Below are 22,252 nucleotides of genomic sequence, written 5' to 3'. Positions count from 1 at the left end.
TTAAAAGAGTGTCACGTTTTTATGATTGCCACTAATATGAAAACTACATGACATGTAGATTTAGATAAGCACTCAACATAATATATATATATATATACACACACACGTACGTGTATTTCTATAAAAACCAACATTGTGAGCAAAGTTTAGGGAGAGAGAAGAGTATTTGGAATCCCATCAATAATTTGTAACAATCAGTGAGTTGCAAATTATGCGCAGTAATTAGCAGCATCTAAGGGTTATAAAGGTTATTTTAGTGTTAATAACAATACCTTATTTCAATTTCTTCCATATGTTCCCCTTATTGTTGATCATTCCGAATGCAATCGCAACGCTTTTAGAATAATCGAACACCAAGAGAAACATGCCGAGATAGCTTGAAGCCTTGAATAGAAGGAATAATGAATCGATGGACAAATACACGAATATTGTCTGATGAATACAAGGAGGAGTTAAAGTGTATGACCAGATTGATGACTTGGGAGGTGTGTGCGGCTAGGGTTATGTTTGTGAGGAGATATGAGAAACAAAACTATTTGAAGGAAATACTAGCATAGGGGGTTTTTGAAGTTTTATAGCTTAGCGAGGAGCGGGGGGTTAACTCTAGTCGAACGATAATGAGTCTATTTGATAACAAAAATTAATTAATACACTGTAGAGGTGCACAAACCGGTTTAGAATTTAAAACCGGTTCAAACCAGTTCGGCTTGATCAACAAAAGTCAAAACAACTTTATGACCAGTTTTGATTTGAGTTGAAACCGGTTTCTTAACCAGATTACGATCGGTTTTGGTTCAAGTTATGACCGTTTTTCCCCGGTTTTGGCCGTTTCGGTTAACTGGTTTAGGTGGACAAAATGACAAACTGGTTCCGAACCTACGGTTTCAATCGGTTCCAAACCAGCTTCTACATAATCAATTTCAAACCAGTTCGGTTTCGGTTTAATTTTCGGGTCGGTCGGTTAACCGGTTTATTTGTCCACCTCTAATACACTGTAATCGATCCTAATGTAAAATATTTATGTATAATCAACCATCATTGGTTCCGATTGACCAAAACGCGAACCACTTTAACACTAATGAATTGTTAACCATGAACGACTTTAACTGACTAACATTTATCCTAATTAGCTAATAATAAACCAATTCAATTCTAATTGACAAATAATGACTCCAACCAACCGTATTTGACCACTAATGAACCTTTTTGGTCAAAAGTTAATAACCATATAAAATCCTTACTGACTCAGCCATCATTGCCTTTAATTGACCATATTAATCATAACTCAAACTACTTGAGCATGAGTGACCTTAAACGACCATCAATTATCCAATTGACCATAGTTTTATCATAATTAACAAATAATAACCCTAACTGGCCGAATATACTAGCAATGACCCTAATAATTCAGTCCATAATGGTCATTTTTTAATAGTGTGTGTATTTAATATCTACACATTTTGTACAATTTTAAGTATGTGTAGGTGTTTATTTTGCCATGTCATTTTCAAAAATAAGATAAAGATTTATTTACTTAGTTTATAATAACTACACATATTATACATACATACATATGCATGCCATTTTCAAAAGTTAAATAAAGATTTATTTATACTTAATTTTATGTATTCAATAACTACACATATTAAACATCTTTGCATACTATTAAAGCAATACAATTTGTACACATGTCATTCAACTAGCCTCTTCACATCAATTGTAATGCCTCGTTACCGGTAGCCATACTTTCGTGTTGGATTTACTCATAAACGCAGTTCTAAATATCAGAGTTAATTAAAACATTCGCGGAACATTAAAAACATTCAAACCATTACATTCCATAACCATAATTCTTGTCTTATCGGGCATTCATAGTCCTTTAAAAACAAAACATAGTCTTTTAAAATAAAACATCATAGCAAAATCTTCAGATGCCAGCTTCGTCCAACTCTGTCATGTGTCCTCCTCAAGCTACCTGCCTCATTCTACTCACCTGCGTGCATACTAAAAGTCAGCTACGCTGAGTGAGTTCTAGTTAATCACATAATCATACAATACCTTCTTACATTTCATATTTAACCTCTTAACTTTCTTTCATACACACATAAGTGCATATACTTTCATTCTTACCTTCATACTTTCTTTACATACATAATCATACGTTTTAAAGAGCCTTTCGCCCTATAACCTAACAGATATTATAAGGGTCTGGTCCCTAACATCACAGATATTGTAAGGGTCTGGTCCCTAACATCACAGATATTATAAGGGTCTGGTCCCTAACATCACAGATATTATAAGGGTCTGGTCCCTAACATCACAGATATTATTAGGGTCTGGTCCCTTTGTTTCGTGTAACTGTACCATACCTGTTCATACATACTTTCCTTGACAATACGTGCAATCTACGAAGAGCGTTCACGTACCATCATCATAACATACATAAATTATGCATACATCATATATTCATACATACATCATATCTCTCATCATACTTATCAATCATATCTTAACTACCACCTGACGGTTCATGTAATATCCGAAGATCGTTCATGCACTGTCAAGCAATCATCATACATAAATCATACAAGGCATACACTTATCACTTAAGATAAGTGTATTAACTATCACATCGAGTATGCACACAGCCCCGAAAACATAACAAGGAAGTGGGGCTAGAAACTCACCTGAATCCTGTTACGCTCTCCGTTAATCATTATTCCCTTCTTGAGCTATGCACGGCTAACTGTATAATATTTACATGTATCAATTAACTACTACTACTCATGTTGTATTTCTATATTTATATAACCCACAACGAACGGGGGTCCGGGGGCAGCGCCCCTGGCAGCTAGGGGCGGCAGCCCCTAGCAGGGTCCAAGGGGCAGAGCCCCTGGCTGGGGTCGAGCTGACTTAGCACATTTGTCATTAGATTTTCATTAGGTTTTTAATTTATTTTCTAATTTGCTAACTCCATCGAACTTATCATTAAGCGAACTTAACAATAAGCGAACTTAACATTAGGCGAAGTTAAGCATTCAGCGAACTTAACTCAGGCGAAGTTAGCATTGAGCGAACTTAACTCAGGCGAAGTTAATTAGTTAGGCGAACTTGCTTCCAGGCGAAGTTGTGCAGCAGCCGCCACTGTTCATCCTAAATCCCCAAAATCATCATCGTTTTACCGAGAAATCCATGGGTATGGTATTTGACTAACCCGCGATCATTCCTATGGTCGTTTTTGGATAAGGTTTGACCCGAAAACACGTAAACTTTGGACCTTTAAGTTCAAAAACGCTTAATACAAGATTTACGGTTTATCCTATACGAACCGTATATGTTTATGGGTTCATTGGATTCGTCCTAGCATCAAGTTCGTTACTTTACGTTTCGTTAGACCCGATCTATTATAGTTTCAAGTTTCATGGCTAACCGTCTATTAAAACACTCTATTAAAACATGAACTTTAAGATCGAAATCATACCTTTATGTTTTCGTTTTGGTCTCGGTTAGCTAGCTTATGAACTTTGGATCTTGTATAAATCTTGAACCACGTTTTCTTGCTCGGATTTCACCTCTCTCTCGCTCGGCAGCGTATGGTGTGTGTGTTTGGAGTGTGTAGAGATTAAGATGGAATGAAATGAGGTTTAGGGTTTTATGGTGGTTTAGGAGGATATTTATATTCTCTAAGGCCCATGGACCTAAGGCCCATTATCCTTAACCCATCTTAATTTAATCCAAGTCCATGATCTTTTCCATATTAGACGTTAGTTAATATTATTAAACGCACGACAATTTAAAGCAACTTTCTTTATTTATTATTAGAATATTTAGGATGTTACATCAATTGTCCACATGTCATTCAACTAGCATCTCCACATCATTGCCAAGTAATCTATTTCCTTTCCTATCATGTATATTATTAAATCAAAAATGATGTTAATGATGGGAATCGAACCCTGGCACCATCCCGAGATGGAAACTTAACAAATGCAACAATGGCCAACCAACCAAGGACTATTGATGTTCAATTAGTTGAAAAACAAATCCTACATATTGAAAGAACCATTGTAAATGAAAGGTTTTTGTAATTATGGCAATGGCTGAATTTCTCAACTATAATATAATTAAATTGTCATTTTAATCTCTCTAATATAATTTAAATTGTCTACATACTATATTTAAACCTTAGCATTTTTCACCCTAATCATTTTAATCTCTCTCTTTCTCTCTCTCTCTCTCGGTTTACTAACTCCACAATCCACCATCTTCTATATTCCGGTAATGTAAATCGAGATTAATCGTTTTCCGGTAAGGTTATATATTATACTCTAATGGCCAACAATGTATATGATTTTCCGGCAAGGTTATATCTTTTTCCGGCAACATCATATTTTCTTCCGGTTATTGTAGATCTAACCATTTTATCTTTATTTTCATTGTTAACTGATTTTTTTTTAAAATCAGTTTAGGTTCTAAATCAAAAACGACAATGAAGCTAATATTTCTACGTATTTACGTTTTTCTGGTAAGTTTTTCCGTTCATGTGTTATACCTATAACAATGGTTGTTTTATATTTATTTGAAGTTTTATATTTTTCATGTTTTTGTCTTTTACATGTTGTTCTTCTAGGTTCTAAATAAAAATCAGTTTCATCCATGGGCATTATCATTATTCTTTTTCCGGTAAGGCCAATTTAAATTTTCCTGTTACAAATTATAATTCAAATCTTCCATAATATCAATGTTATAACAAAACTTAATTAGTTCAGGTTATTGTCCCGATTGATGTACGGAATATTTCATTTTACCTTCTAAATAAAAGTCGAAGATACCATCGTCATTATCACTATTTCGTTTTTCCTGTAAGACCATTCAAATTTTCCGGTTATAAAATTATAATTAAACTCTTCCATAATATAACTATTAATATTTGACTTTATCATTTCAGGTTATTGTTCCGACTCATAGAAGCTAATTGCATGGATTGAACATTAGTTAATAAGATGTATTTTTTAATCTTTTTAATAGTGATGTATATTTTTTTTAATATTCATGTATATTCCTTATTTGTAATATTATACTATACATTAAATTACCTATTTAATATAATCATTATTCTATTGTTTTTCAACTTCCAATTAAGTGATAAATATTCCGTCTAATTTAAAATCTCATTATAATTTCCAATCTTATGTTAGTTTACATATTTAGATTTATACACATTGAAGAATCTCATTAATACAATTTATAGAGTTTGACATTCCTTATTTTTTTTAAATACCGAATGAACAACCCTTTTTTTATGTTTTTAATTTTTTCCATTTTTATAAACTCATTCCTTAGTTTGTGGTTTGACCGAAATAATAACCTAATTATCCTATTATTACAATTTATATTTTTTTGACTTTTTTTATTTGTTAAAAAACCGAATGAATAAGTTATAACTTAAATAAATTTCTGAGCGATTTAAGTGTTTGTCCATTCATATTAAATCGTTTTTGACCATTCATATTAGTTTACATTTTTAGATTTATACACATTTAAGAATCCAATTATGGCACTTTATATAGTTTGACATTTCTTATTTAAAAAAAAAATGAATGAACAACCAATTTTATGGTTTTAATTTTTTCCATCTTTATAAACTCATTCCTTAATTTGTGGTTTGACCGAAATAATATCCTATATATCCCATTATTACAATTTATATCTTTTGACTTTCCTTATTTGTTAAAAAAAACGAATATATAAGTTATAACTTAAATAAATTTCCGAGTCTTACTTGCAACAATGTTTAAGTATCCCATTAATACGATTTATTGAGTTTGAATATCCTTATTTGTTTAAATAACTAACAAGGATAGTTAAACTCAATAAATTGTATTAATGGTTTTAATACAATTTAATTAACATATTTAAACTATTATTAAATTCGGAATTTGACCAATTTTTCAACAAAGTTTTAAATGCTTTAATACTCTCCATAATTTTAAACTCATTTTAAAATCTTTCCATAATTTTTTGAAGTTTTCAAATTAACCGATTTCATTTTCATTTTTGGAATTTTCTAAATTAATTAGTCATATTAGTAAAATTAGAGCAGATTTGATTTTAATTTTTATCATTTGGCATTAACTAGAATAAGTTATCATTTTAATATTCAAAAAAATGATTGTCAAACTAAAAATACTTGCCATAATTGTAATGTAATCTTACTTTAAATTACGTGAATATTAATTATTAATTAATACTAAAATAATAACCACGTTATTTTAGAACACAATATTCAAATTGACATAATTTCTAATAATCAATACTTAATATATCATAAATTAAATAACCGTTTTATCATCATTTATAAATATTTTTCGACACATATGATTTAGTGAATATTATTAAACATGACAACTTTTCATAATTTATTAATATTATTATTCCCATTAATCAAGATATTTCAAATTATTTCTATCTTTACATAGAAGACCAAATTTAAACTTAAAACTACAAAATTTAATTAACATATTAAAACTCATTTTAAATTCGGAAATTGACTAATCTTTCAACAAAGTTTTACATGTTTTAATACACTCCATAATTTTAAACTCATTTCAAAATCTTTCCATAATTTTTTGAAGTTTTCAAATTAACCGATTTGATTTTCATTTTTGTAATTATTTCTAAATTAATTAGTCATATTTTTCAGTTTTAATTATTTTCAAAGTTAACATAAATTTTTTTAATCTTTCCAAAGTTATTTAAGAATTCATTTATTGTAAAACGTTTTTGAGTTTTACAAATTTAACAAAATATTAATGTCAGTGATTTAAAAGTTTGTTGCAAGATTGGTCAAAAATCAAAAAAAATTTCATAATTTTCTGAAGTTGACTATATATTTTGTAACTATTTTGAAAATATTTCAAAACGGGTGTTTTGAAATAGTATCAAATTTGTTAGTTATAAAATGACGGCCAAAAAAAGTTTTTTATTGATATATCTTTTTGGTTTAATGGTTTAAGTTAGAAAGATGTTTTATATTGTCATTTTACTTTGTTTGTTGTTATATGTTATTTTGTTTTAATAAAAACAACAATTTAATAAAAAACAACTTTATTAATGTTCAAATGTTACTCATTATTAACTATGTTATTATAGTATATTTCATTTGGATGTTATAGTTTTATTATATTTCAGGTGGTGAAGTAAAATGAGTTTCTTTTGATAGAATGTTTGAAGAAGTTGATGGTGGTTTAATATGAAAGAACATGTTTATGTCTTTTGTTTATGTTTTTTGGTTGTTCGATGTACATTAACTTATTGTAACTTTTAACTTTTAATATTTAGACAATGTAAATGGTTAACGTTTTGATCCGAAGGTTTGAAGAAGTTTGTGTTTCATGAATTTGTTGTTTAAATTTATTATGTTTGTTTACATGTTTTGGTCCAGACAATTTGGAGTCTGATGATGAACTTTAAGGTAAAATATAAATTCTTTAGATATTGTTGTTAGATTTAATACAAGTAGTAATGGTCAACACCTCTTTACACTTTCTAATAACTATAATTTGAAAGTTAAGATTTATTGGTTCCATATAACAACTTTAGTAATGTTTATATTTTACTAATTATTATACATGTTGTTTTGTGTGGTTTATATTTTATATAATCTGCTATTGTGTTGTAACAATTTTCAGGTGTGTTAGGAAAAGTGATTTTCTTTTGGTTGAAGTTTCAAGATGTTGATGATGGTTTAATAGCAAAGAACATTATTAGTTATTTTGTTGATGGGTTTTGGTTGTTATGCTCAAATTAACTTCTTGTAATTTGAAAGTTTTAATATTAAGACAATGTAAATCTATTAATTTTTGGTTGGTATGGTGATGTGTTTAGTGACAATGTAAATCTATCAAGTTTTAATAGTTAAAGAAATATATGTTTGTTTAAATTGATGTTTAAGTTGATTATGTTTAGTGATATGTTATTCGACCCGCGTATCACGCGGGCCTATATCCTAATTTATAAATATGTGTAGTTATTTATTTTGCCACGTCATTTTCAAATAATAAAATAAAATATTATTTACTTGATTTATCTTCATATTTTTTTACAAATACTCTGTGTTGGTAAATATAATCGATTACCCATACTTATATTAGTTTTTTACATATACGTAGATAATTTATCTACACATAACAAAAATTTGTCACATGTGTAGGTAATTCAATGTTTAAATTATCGTCACTTTTGGGGGGAAATTTTTCCACCAATGCCAAGTGTGGGTAAAACGTATTACCAACACATATTAAGTGTTGGTCAATATAAAGAAATATCATCAACCATTAACCACACATATATAAACATGTGTAGGTATTTACCCACATATTTACGTGTGTAGGTAAGTTATGTGTTGGTAAACACCCCAATTTCTTGTAGTGACAACCGACCAAGGGAATAAACAGTTTAGAGCACGGGTCATTAGTCAAGTCAAGCTAATGGTTCAAGAAGTCACGTCAATTGTCAACTCATATTATAAGGTGAATACGTTTAAACTTTTTAGAATGTGAATACGTTCCACCTTTTTATATAACGTGAATACGTTATTCTTTTTTTCTTAGTCATACTCTTATGGGACAAATGGGTGTTTGCTCCAAAGAGTCAAAACATGTTTATAAATATAAAAACCTTTAAACAGATTCACCATCTGAGCCGAAAGGTGAATATGTTTGATTGTTTGTCAAACTGATTTTTATTCTGAAAGGATGGACATATTATTTGTCTTAGAACCGAAAAGACAAATGTACTGTTTATCTTGAAGAATCTGAAAACGTTTATAAAAAGAAACGTTATAACACAATATAGAAAATAAAGCACTCAGACAGAGTACACATGTGTCTGGATCCAAACATAATTGACAAGTAGCAGGCATGCTATGCATCAGTCTCAAACCATATTTCCAATGGGCACAGTTCCAAAAATACTGTTGACTTGTGTGTGTATTTTAGTGGTACGCCCCAGGGTATAGAGCAGAAGCCCCGCTGAGCTGTACAGAAAACTATATTTGTGTTGTAACAATATTTTAGAGAATGTTTTAGAGTCAACTATTCACCAGCATATCGCTGACGTATTTTTCTAACCCATTACAGGAACAAAATTTGATAGAAGATTGGAGATATAGTCATTAGACGCTATCTAATGGCTCAAATATATGAAATAATAATTAATGTAAATTATATTTTTCTCAAATACGTTTTCTATTATCAAACGGGTATTTAAATCCCGACATTTTATAAAAGAATATTTTAAAAGACTTCCGATAAAAGAATGCAACTATGATATATTTACAAAACCGGTACCAACTATTGGTCATACGTCTAGGCCCTAAGGCTGGGTGTGACACTTGGCAGCCATAGTAGGCTACCCTGATCCCAGAGTAGCTTACTTTGAGAGCTGAATTTCAACTAATTTGTTTCTTTTTGTTTCCAACACTTGTATAATGGCTCCGATCTTCCCGAAACTTAAAATCATGCTCGTAAATGCCTTCAAATGGTATCTTTAATTCTCATCAACCTACAAATCCAAGGCATACTTGAAGTAACATTGTTCTGATGAAAAACTAATTAAAAACTATTAACTTAAATAAATATTATACATGATTTATACCCGACCATCAAGAAGAGAGTCACGGAAGACTTCGAAAAGGGTTATTATTTTTTGAGATGTGATCCTTATACACCATCCTACGATGACTGGGAATGCATTTATGGCTCGTATAGGCCTATACAGATCGTATAGGCTACACATAGGACTGTCAATTTAGACACGATACACGGCATGAACCTACAAAATTTTAACAGTTTTCATGTGCTAAACAGGTAGACACGAATCGACCTGTTAATTTTCATGTCTAAACAGATAAAATACCCGTTTACCAGTTAAGTACCCGTTAGTACATGTCTCGATTTTTTTTATAAATAAAAATATATAATGATATAATATGTTATATACCCTAAATAGATAACACAAAATTTTTATACCAATCAATTGAGCACGTCGCATATCATTCCAATCCAACATAAGCAGATGACACACAAACCTTTATCTGATTCTCCCTCTCCGAATCTCGGGTAGTCCGATGGTTTCCCTCCACATCTCCGGTAGTTGCAACCTTTTGATTCTCCGTTCTACATCTCCACATCTCCAATTCTCCAACAGTTTGATCTCCTCCCAGTTGTAGCAGTGTCAGACGTATTAACAGGTCCGTGTCTTATCGTGTATACATGGTATTAACAGGTCCATGTTCGGGTTTGGGATACATGTACACGATAAGTTTTCATTTTGTGTACAAGTATACATGCTTCGTGTTCGTGTTTTATCTTGTATGGGTATACACATATGCCAGCCCTAGCTACACATGAATGACAAGTGTACGGATGGAGGAAAAAAACAGCTTTATGCAGCTTATAGACCGTATAGACCTATACGAGCCGCATATGTATTTAATTTCTCGTATAGCACATACCACACCATAAAACCTATACGATCCGGATAGGACTATACGACCGTATAGAAAAATTTTGCAGAAACAGTCAGTCTGGCTTTGACCACTGTTAAGTGCAGCTCGAAAACGACTTTACAAGCCTATACGAACCATATAGGGCTACACAACTCGTATAGACAGATGCCTTTTGGGGTGCACTATTTACTTTTATGTATGTGGACCGAACATGATGTATTTTAAGGTACACTTTATTTTTATGTATGTGGAGTAGATATTTTATGAGTATGTTTTGGCCAAATGTTTTGTTTTTTGCTAACTCATTGATTGATTATTTTGTATGGACTATTATAAAGCGTAACATAATATAGTTCTAAACGAACGTTCTATGGGTACAACTACAAATTATTTAGCCAAGTATATTATGTAAATTTAAATAGACAATTTATCATTTTTTATTATTCAAAATTTCAGTATTTTACTCATCCTTAAAAATAAATAAATAAATAAATTTGTTTGTACGACCCGTATAAGCCTATACAACCCGTACATGGCTATACGAGCCACTAGAAACAATGACCGACAATGTCTAACATAAGCTAACACAAATCAGGTGTTGTACGATCCGTATAACCCTATACGTCGTATAGATAAAAAAATATGGCGTGTGAGGATCCATACTGGTGAGAGCGCATCATTGGAGATATCACTTGGCATTTATTCCTATTAGCTTTTCTATCTCTATCTCTATAATTAAATAAAAATTATTATTTTTTCTATTTCATTTTCAACTAAAAAAATACTTTTTTAAATCTTTATCATTACATGTTCTCTCTACCCTACTGTGACATTCGTCAATTTCGGGTTCTATTTGTATTCGTTTGTGTATTCGTTTATCACGTAAACCGACCCGATTTATATTCCGAACATTTCAAATATTGGATTTTATGTTACTAAATCATTTCCACATGTTCAATTTGAAAACCCCCTTTTTCGGATTCGAAAACGCCTTTAAAACGCTTAAATTACATCGAAAACGAACTTTCGGGACGCAAAACGAACCACGCAAGACGAGCTGACCAACCCAACCCCCCTAGCACGCCGCGCTGCGCGGCCATGGAGGCTAGGCTAGTCACGCGGCGCGGCCTTAGACCTGCGGATTCTTTTTTTTTTTTTGCTTTTTGTGTTTTGCTTGTTTGTTTAACCAATCTATTTTCCTACAAACATAAAAGAGATCCTTGCAAAGAAGCCTTGACCCTTACCCTATATACACACACACATATTATTCATTTTTACTCTTGCTCTTACTCCAACCTCTCTCTCAATTCTTAAGATTCAAAGGTTGTTCTTCATATTATTAATAGGTGACTTCTCAAGTCAAACTAACCATAATCTTTCATTCTAACTTGTTCATATAGTCTTACTAACACTTGAATATGGTGGCACAACATATATATAATACACACCCCTTGTTACCTTTGGTGTTACTTCCCCGATTCCGGTCGGTAAGGTTTCGGACCTTGTAAGGCAATGTTTCATGGAGGACTTCGTGTTCTTGATATATATACACTTACACAACTTGTTGCACATATTAATCTTGCTTAACTTCTGCTCATTTTAGTTTATTTTTTATATTTACAAGTTCCATGGTTATGAGTTTTAAGAGTCTATGCTTCGGTTTATCCGTAAATAGCTCTAGACTTTAAACTGAACTTTTGTTTAAGAACTTTGTTGTTAACTTTTTGGTTGTAAAACTTAAGTATTTTCATTTATACATTATTATGCAGGTTCTTGGTTATTTGGGTATGTGGAGACCATCAAGGAACCTATTTGTAAGATGGAAACCGAACCGATCCGATTTTTACTCGCTTAAGACACACAAGTGTGTTTTTAGCTATAAAGACTTGTATATTTCTTTAAAAATAGTTTACAAACTGATTTTAATTATTTTCTTAAGTACATGGAAATGTTGGATCCAACTTGATCTCATAACAAAGTTTGGACCGACAAAACCAAACACTCGCTTAACGTGCGTTGTAAGTTCTAAAACAATAGAACTACATACTTGGTTAAGTTTTATTGAGTTACCTCATAACATTCATTACTTTGGAAAGTTGACTTTGGGTTTGACCAGTTATCAAGACCCGAACCAACAACCCGAACACTCGTTAAAGACCCGTTTTAATATCTTTATCCCAATGGAACTTGCATTTTAGCATTTTTCCCACCTTATTACTTAACATTGGTTAAGTAAATATTAAGGTTAGATACTTTAACCCGGTTTCGAGCAAATTTACATTTTTAAAGGGTTATTATTGTAAATTCTTAAATAGTTACATTTTAAACCTTGAAATTTAATTGTTTACTTTTTGCAACAATTATTTTATTTAAAGATCTTCAAGACAACCTTTCTAAATCCAAGACTTTCTTTTATTTAGGCTTCATACGTTAAACCCGTCATTCCGGCAAATCTTCAAATTACCAACCTTTCAAGTTTATTACTTGAACGTGAGTACTTTCATACCCCTTTTTCCATCTTTCGTTTTAGGGTGACATTTCATACTTATTCAACTAAATGCTTATTACTTGAATCTTAACCCACAAATGTTATTGTATACTTTACTTAAATAAATGCTCGATTTGGTGTTCTCTGATTATATGCCTATGTGTTTATCGCTTTTGGTTTGTGGAACTATAAAATCCTAGACTATTTGGCATTCCCTTATAGCAAGGTGTCGTTAACGTAATGCAATTAACGATAACTATAAAATCCTAGACTATTTGGCATCCCCTTATAGCTAGGTGTCGCTAACGTAATTTTATTAGCGATATCTATTTATCCAAGTTATTGCTTTTATTTATCGTTTCGTATACAAGTTTTGTGGCTTTTTATCACCATGTACTTATATGCTGAAACTTATGAATTGCTCACCAACCTTTGTGTTAACAAACTTTATTTTATGAAATGTTACAGGTTTGACTTTTGTTGAATCGAGGACTTGACGAAAAACGTTACCAAGACTATTAGGATATTAGTAAAACGAACAATATAATTGTTACTTGTATTCAATTTGTTAGTATGAACGAGATGTGTTGTTTATTGAGTTATGAAATAAAATGAGTTTTTTAAATATTGTCACTTTAAATAGTGTCTTATGTATTTGTCCAATCACGTTGCACCACGGCATGTTCCGCCTTTGGTCGGGGTGTGACACCTACTCACAACCACTTTCAACAAATATTAAAATTTTAGACAACATGGATAGTTTTATCCAAATTTATTCATGAATACCGGCATATTCTCTCTCTTCCACTTACAACAACTTATAACGCCACTCTAAAAAATATAGTACACAATCACATATTATATAGGATTTGTTGTGAATGCTCTAATTGAATATTGAAAAACCAAAATCTAAGGATTGTAAGTTGAATTCCACCACCATAGGAGGCTATTCATATCGGTTGTGGCTTCAAGTTGTTGCAAAACCGCATCATGATCACTAATGTGTTGCTCGAGAGATTGGTTACGAGTCACCATTGATGAATCGAGACCTGAATCTATGGAATGAAGTAATTTTGGAGTAAATTGATCTAACGATTAACGATTGATTAACTGTATTGAATTTGAAACGAAGTTGAGGATGAATTGATCAAGCAATCGAATCAATTCAGGCTAAATCAAATGAAAGAACGAATTAGGTTTTAAAATCACGAAATTAGGAATGAATTGATCGAGCAATTGAATCAATTTGTGCTAAAATTTGAAAGAAAGAGCGATGTAGGGTTTGAAATCACGAGCTGCAGAGAATCGGCGAGCTCTGATACCACTTAATACGATGGAAACGAGAACCAGAGAGGAAGTGTATTCACCAAATCAAGTATGTTCATTCCTTATATATGTTAATTCGGTTATTTTTACAATTTTAACAATCGCTAATTACCGACTAATCTATTAAAAGCAAGTCCATAACTATCTAACTATTACATTCCAAGTCCTTATACTCATATCTTTCATTTATTACAACTTTAACCCCTGTATTATACTACTGTAACACATCCCATTTGGACTCGATACCGCTGGACTCGATTTGAGTTGCTTCCATAGTTCTTTGAAGTTTTGGACATTGAAAGAAAGACGACCTATTCTCTTTCCCCTTTGGCAGCGGTTGCGGTGGTGTCGAATCACCCGTAGCTATTGTTCAATTGTTAACAACAACAATAATCAAACCAACCTTGTTCAGCGTGACCGGACCGAACATGTTTGATAAAAAAATCAGCAACAACTCGGTTTCTCTATCCTTCTTGACAGCGGCAAACTTGCAATCGAGCTAGATGCTTGACACCGGTAGGGGTTGGTGGCGACTATTTGGATTGAAACATCGTCTTCTTCGTTGACTGGTTTGTTAATTATCATGTTCTTTGAACCAGGCTCTAATTCTAGTTCAAGATTAATAAATTATAACGAAGAATATACAATATAAAATAAATTGGCTTTTATTATAACTAGAAAAATATAACTTTAAAAAACCCGATTATAACTTTCATAATAGATAACCCTAACTTGGCTAATGTATTTATATTGCTAACCCAACTTGGTCAACAAGTTATCTTAATAAAATCCTAATCCCTTAAATCCGTACAACTTAATAAGATACTTAGGCCCGTGCCTTCACAAGCTAGCTCGGTCAATTACCAACAGTTTTCTGGCCGTGTAACTGGTTTAGGAATTGAGTTGTTAGGAATTAGGAACTATTTTAGGAAACAAGTTGTTGGGAACGGTTTAGAAAACGATGACTGTTGGAAGCGTATGTTACCTTTATGTAAGACTATAGAGTTGTTCTTTATTGTCGGGGATCATTTGTTTTAAGTTTTTTCTTTTTACTCTTTTGCCCCGTGTGTTAGTATAAAATGGTATTGGGTGTATTGGTTTAATCACAACGCTCAAAACACTCTCCATTCTCTATCTGAAAAAAGGTCTCAAATTGCTTGCGAAAATGCACAATATTCGGTTGGTGTTAGGTTTTCTTCAAGCGACTTAACTGTTATTGTTTGGTATGGCTAGGTCCTTGATCAGGTAGCAAAAGAGCATTTTGGTTCCATATATGAGGAGCCAAATACAATATGACAAAACGGATTTGTATTTGAAAAAGTAGACAATCCATATGAATTTTAGAACCACTTTACAAAGCATATATTCAAACAAACACATTACAGTTTATACATAATCTTTATTGAATATACAAGCACTTTACAAAGCCCATATTCATGAAAACACATTACAAGCAGACAACTACTATGGTTATACCTTGGGGTTTTCATAGTAAAGAACATTTTTCTTGGGCTTAAAGAGGTACCTAGATCGAATCGTTGAGCGAATTACATCGTAAAATAAACCATATTGTAGAGCTATATATAAGATGTAACATCCCAATTTTTCATTCGGATAATATTAATAATAATAAATATGATAGGATAAGTAGGCTTTTAGATGGACTTAATTATGGACCAAAAGGGAAAGATGGGCCTTAGGTCCATGGGCTTAAGGGAGTATAAATACCCCTTAAACCCTAATCCTTTCCATTATTATCAATCTCTACACCATAGCCTACACCTTAGCCTACACCTTAGAAAACACACACAACACCGTCTTACAATCCGAACCAAGATCCAAAGGCGAGAACCCGAGCTTGTTGGTGCTAGATCGTCGTGACGAACCAAAACAACATCAAGGCTTAACCGTGTTCGTAGTTCGACTCGTTCAAGGTACGTTTATAGTTAGAAATCGTTCGTATAGGTTCGGTTTGATTTGGGAAATCATAGATCTGTGTTAGTTTGTTATAAACGAACCCAAAACAACAAATATTACTGGAATTGATTAGCATTTGATAGGTTAATTGTTAACCTAAAAGAACCCGTAACCTATATGCCTAAATCGCACCCCTTAAACATTGATGTTAGGCCGATTTGATGGTTGGGGTTTGTAGGCGCTGGTCAGACGATTCCGTTGATACCAAAATCGTGATATTTGGTTAAGAAACGAAGGTTTAATTGCAGATCTAAGATCTGTTGACTATTTGTTGTTCTTGACGATTTTGACTTTGACCCTTGAGTCAAAGTCTGGATAAGAACTATGGGTGATTCTTTAGCTAATTCGTTATGGGAGCTTAGTGAATCAGAGGGTGATTCGTTAGCTAGTTCGTTATGAGAGCTTAGCGAATCAGAGGGTGATTCGTTAGCTAGTTCGTTATGGGAGCTTAGCAAATCAGAGGATGATTCGTTAGCTAGTTCGTTATGGGAGCTTAGCGAATCAGAGGGTGATTCGTTAGCTAGTTCGTTATGGGAGCTTAGCGAATCAGAGGATGATTCTTTACCCAATTCGTTAAGGGCAAAGTAACGAACTAGGAGTTTAATATAAAGACAGAATGGTCCCTGGACTTAGAAAAGAATTATATAATTACATAACAGCCCTTGGAGTTTGGCAATTTATGAAAGATACCTTTAAAGGTTAATGAGTAACGATTAACTAACCAGGTAATGATTTAATGAAGTGAAACAGCTTAGACGTGTAAGACTAATTAAGTAGCAATGAGATGACTAGAGCGGTAGTTAATACTGTAATTATTAAACAGTTAGACGCGCACAGCTCAAGAAGGAGTAACCGTTAGCAGAAGAAGTAACCGAGTTCAGGTGAGTTTCTAGCCCCATTCCTTGTTATGTTTTCTGGGTTGTGTGCATACTCGATGTGATCGTTAATACACTTACCCTAAATTGGTAAGTGTATGTCATGTATGATTTATATGTTATCTATATATGTCTTGAATGAGAATGAAAGCTTGTCAGTACGTGAACGATATTCGGATATTGCACGTACTGTCATGTTATAAATATAGATTTGAATATTGTATGTAATGTAAAGATGATTGCTTGTCGGTACGTGAACGATCTTCGGATATTGCACGTACTGTCATGTTATAAATATAGATTTGAATATTGTATGTAATGTAAAGATGATTGCTTGTCGGTATGTGAACGATCTTCGGATATTGCACAAACTGTCATGTTATAAATATAGATTTGAATATTGTACGTAATGTAAGGATGATTGCTTGTCGGTACGTGAATGATCTTCGGATATTGCATGTATTGCCAAGTATAGTGATTGTCTCCTTATATGGATATTAAATAATAAATTATGTACATAGTTCCTTCTACGGATAAATATATTGAGTGTTCCTTTAATGGAAAGCACAGTGTTCCTTTAATGGAAAGCACAGTGTTCCTTTAATGGAAAGTACAGTGTTTCTTTAATGGAAAGCATAGTGTTTCTTTAATGGAAAGTACAGTGTTCCTTTTATGGAAATATATAGGATGTTCCTTCTATGGAAGTATATAGAGCATCCTTCTATGGAGAATTTATACAGAGCGTCCTTCTATGGGTTATATATATAGCACGGGCAATACCCATGGTTCTTTTAATAGATATTATGTGACGTTCCTCTTATGGATATTTATACAGGGTTAAGATATGTATGTATGTAAGATATGTGTATGTATTGTATGTCGCCTGATTAACTAGAACTCACTCAGCGTAGCTGACTTTTAGTATGCACGCAGGTGAGCTGATTATAGAGTTAGTATGAGGATGGCACATGACATGGATTGAACGGCTGGCATCTGAAGATAGAAGTAAAGATGTTTTAATTATAATGTTTTGTGTTATGGTATCAAAGAAAAGATTTAATGTTTTGTAACGAATGGTTGATGTTTTATATTCCGCGAAAAGTTTTAATAAACTCTGATTTGTAGAACTGTGTTTATGAGTAAATCCGACGTTAAAGTATGGCTACCGGGTACGGGGCCTTACATAAGAGGACCGGCAACACCCCAAACCCGCAGATGTATTGGCATCCATAATAAACCCTTGTGGTAAAGTACAAAAAAGCTGACACCAAAAGCGACGGTCATGGTTGTAATAGATAGGAAAGAGTTAATATACCCGAAATCAACTTTTTTGGTAATGATTCCAAGAAATCACTTTCAGCATAACGAGATGTAAGGATGGATAAAAAAATAAGAATTGAGGCAGAAGATGCGACTAGAGAAATGGCATCAGCGACAACAAAAACCAAAAAGGTTGCTTTTGAATGGAAGACAGGGATACCATTATTTTGGTCATATCCACCGGGAACTGTAAAAGCTGCAGCAAATACTATCGTAGCAATAAGTGCTGCCACAACCATACATTGACTAGATGTGTCTTTCATCCATTTCTCACCCTGTATAACCAATTCTTTGTGTTCCATTGTGAATAACTCGTTTGGTGTTAAACCATCTCTGTTCTTCCGTTCCCTATAAGAAGAAGGAATCATCTTCTCTACTTCCTACAACACAAACAAATTGAAGTAGTTATAAACTAATTTCGGTTACATTAATCCTTAAAGAGAGGTGAGTTGATATGTACCTGAAACCATAATAGTTCTCGTTGCATTTGTAAAGCAACTCCTGACACATCCTCGAGTTGTTTTTGTTTGGCAAGTTTCCCAACTAAATGCAACATATTGTTATCATGCTCATCTTTCAGGGGAGTTATCATATCCTTCATTGCGCCTATCTCATTTAATAGGTTGTAGATACCCTCGTGGCGATGTTTCACAGCAATGTGGAATATGCTCAGCCCGTTGTCATTTATCTTCCATATCAGATCAGGATATAGACGTATGAGCTCAACTAAAAAAGTTGTATTGCCCATTTCCGCAGCAATGAACAGTGCCCGAGAAGAGTATGATGCCTTTAAGTTTGCTTCAGCACGCATTGCGGAAATATTTATAGAAATAAGCTTTTCTAGCTGCTGAGCTTGATCTTCCTTTCCACGCTTAATTATGCGTTGGCTTTCATCACGCATGGTCACAATATGTTTAGAAATAAGCTTCTCTAGTTCCTGAGCTTGATCTACCTTACCAATAACTGGTGTGCTCTCTTGCTTAACAATTTTCTGAGATTCAATATGCATGTTGACAACATATTCTGAAATGAGGTTTTGTAGTTGTTGAGCACGACCTTCTTTTGTAGGATTCGGGTTGCAGTCTTGGGTTGTTGAATCGAGCTGCCAAATTTTATCTTCCATTATGCCTAGATGTTCTGAAATGAGTTTTTGTAGTTGGATAGCTCGAACCATACTTCCTGAAGCTGACTTGTCTTGCTTAATTGAGTCTTCTGGCCCTCTGAGTATATTATCAATGTCTTTCTTGGACTTTTTTGCAATATCTTTCCAAATGATTTTTAATAATGGCAATGCTTGGTTTTCCTTCTCATGAGCTCCCACTTTTGAAACAATGAACGTAAAAACTGAAAGAATCAACCATAAAGAAGCTATAAATGATGATGATACCAAATATTTATGAATAATATAATTACGGATGATGCCGGAGTCATGTAAGTAACTAAAATATGGTGGAAACATAACATATCAGTCATGTGACTCGTTAATTAACTAGTGGGGCTTGTTTATGTTTATGTTTCTATTTATTTTATATATGCTAACAGGTCTAGCTAGTAAGTTAACCTTTTATGTTTGGCCTTCAATCGTGTTTGTTAACATGGGGCCCAAGAACAACTCATCGAATCAGAAAGCAACAGAAATCGGATGGCAATCAAGTCATTTGTCATATTTGATCTTTAAAATCAAAAGATGGTACTAATGGTTGATGAATAAGTAGAGGTGTTTACCCGACATGATAGTTCTATTAGATTTTGTTTCACCAAATGCTTCTGTCTTACGAGCCAAAACTCTGAGTATGGACCCATTACCAACTTGGGGATACTTTGTCACTATCTTTAGTCCGATATCTGAAAAAGATTGCACAACTGCATCATGGAAAAACGTTACAAAAAACTAAAATATGCAGGTGCAATTACTAGATACTAAAATGCTCACCAAACATGCCATTCTCGACACATTTTTCAAGAAGCCAAGCACGTTTGCCGTCATCCCAACAGTCATCAGTACACAAGTCCTTTGATTCTTCATAAAGATACTTGACAACCTCATAGTTTCCAAACAAGGCAGCCACATACAGTGGCAGCATTTGTTTAGCACATGGGATTGTCTTAAAGATCTTGTACTTTTCCATCATAATCTTAACTGTTCTAATGTTTCCCGCTGCCGCTGCTAAATAGAGGGCCGTGTTGAAATTTTCATTTTCAAGCTCCAAGTCTTCAATTCTCATCCTGTCCACCAGCTTTCTCACAAACTCTTCCACTTGTTTAGGATCACCCTTTGCAGATGCTGCTACATGAAGTGCAGTTTCCCCATTTTCAGTAATACTATACCTAACCAAATCCGGTTGGTTGTCAAAAATGACCTTGGCAGCGTTCCAGTCACATTTAATCGCTGCTTCATACAAAGGGACACCAGTTTCGAGGTATTTTTCTCCAGGTCCTTCAAAATAGTTCCAATGCAAATAGTTAGTAGTTAGTACATACCACATTCATCTTCAAGCATACTATAAATCTAGTTTACGGGAAATTAGCGAAAAGTACCAAGAGAGGTTACCAAATTTGACAATGCGAGGCATATCTTGCTAGTTTTTTTTTTCTTTTTATTTTTAGGACAATAATTCACACATTCATCTAATCTACTCTTAATGCTACTCCGTTCCATAGCAGGACACTTAACCTTTGACCTCTAAGGGAGGATTTAACACACAAGATACAATTGGGCTAAATGCTATTTGGTATATCTTATCAATTAGATACGAAATTCAGTTTCTGATATATTTGACAGTTGTGAGTTTTCTTTTAGAATATTCACTCCTCCATTTATTAAAAATTGAGAGAAATTTGGAACCAAACAGAGGTACGGATAGCAGATATACCTTTAATTAGAATTCGGAGTGGTAGTTTCAGTGTCAATCTTCTTGGGTTAGCTTGTGTAGCAACTGAACTGTTATTGACCACCTGCTGCTGCTGCTGAGGCTGGGGTGGGGCGACGTTTGAGGCTAATTGCACACCGGTTGTTTGGGCCATCTGCATAGTCACACCATTAGCAATGATTAAATTATAACTGCAATTGCATGATATATAGGATTGGATTAATTAGAGTAGGGCGACTGAGAATTAATACCTCTGCGTCAGAGAGCGAGAATGATTTTGATTGAAGTATGAAAAGTGAAAGTACTTGATCAATTGAACATGCATTGCATGATTTATATATAATACACAGTCGTTGATCTATCAACATCAACGTCTTGTAGCAACTAACAATAATATAGGAAACATATTGTAAGTTGTAACAACCAAGACTGAAATAGATACAGCTCATTTGTCAATAATATATTAATAGTCAACATGCATAAACTGGTAGAATCATAAAAGTTAAAAGTAGGAACCATTTGTTTCAAAGGAATAAGAACAAATATGGTTATCAGATTGATGTAGTTATTGGCCTAATCTCTCGAAGGAGTAATTTGAATATATTGATTTTCAAATCATCAATATAGACTGTATAAAATAAATCTATTTTTGTCTGATCTTGAAGTCATTTAGACCAGATCTAACCTTTCCCGAAAATGGGATGGAGTAGAAGCGCACAAATTGTTTAGTTTTTTTTATGTAAGATCATATAAGTTTGATACATATTTGATTTAAAATGGTTTAATTTGTTTAATGTAAGATTATATAAGTTGTTACAGATTTTCTCTCAAGTGTTCTGACTTCTGATTGTTTTAGTGCATTCACATGTGTTTCGTATGCGTATGT

The 22,252-nt window shown here is 33.1% G+C and overlaps 1 pseudogene; it reads right to left on the bottom strand.

Moving 5' to 3' along the window:
• Window positions 1-18,355: 18,355 nt before the first annotated feature.
• Window positions 18,356-21,131, bottom strand: LOC143603061 (uncharacterized; annotated as a pseudogene).
• Window positions 21,132-22,252: the final 1,121 nt, after the last annotated feature.

This window comes from Bidens hawaiensis, unplaced genomic scaffold, assembly GCF_021521415.1.
Source record: "Bidens hawaiensis isolate Kalapana, Puna unplaced genomic scaffold, B.hawaiensis_p1.1 tig00060452_1, whole genome shotgun sequence".
NCBI lineage: Eukaryota > Viridiplantae > Streptophyta > Magnoliopsida > Asterales > Asteraceae > Bidens > Bidens hawaiensis.
Note: the sequence above shows the minus strand (reverse complement) of the source record. Positions and strands in the feature narration are given on the sequence as shown.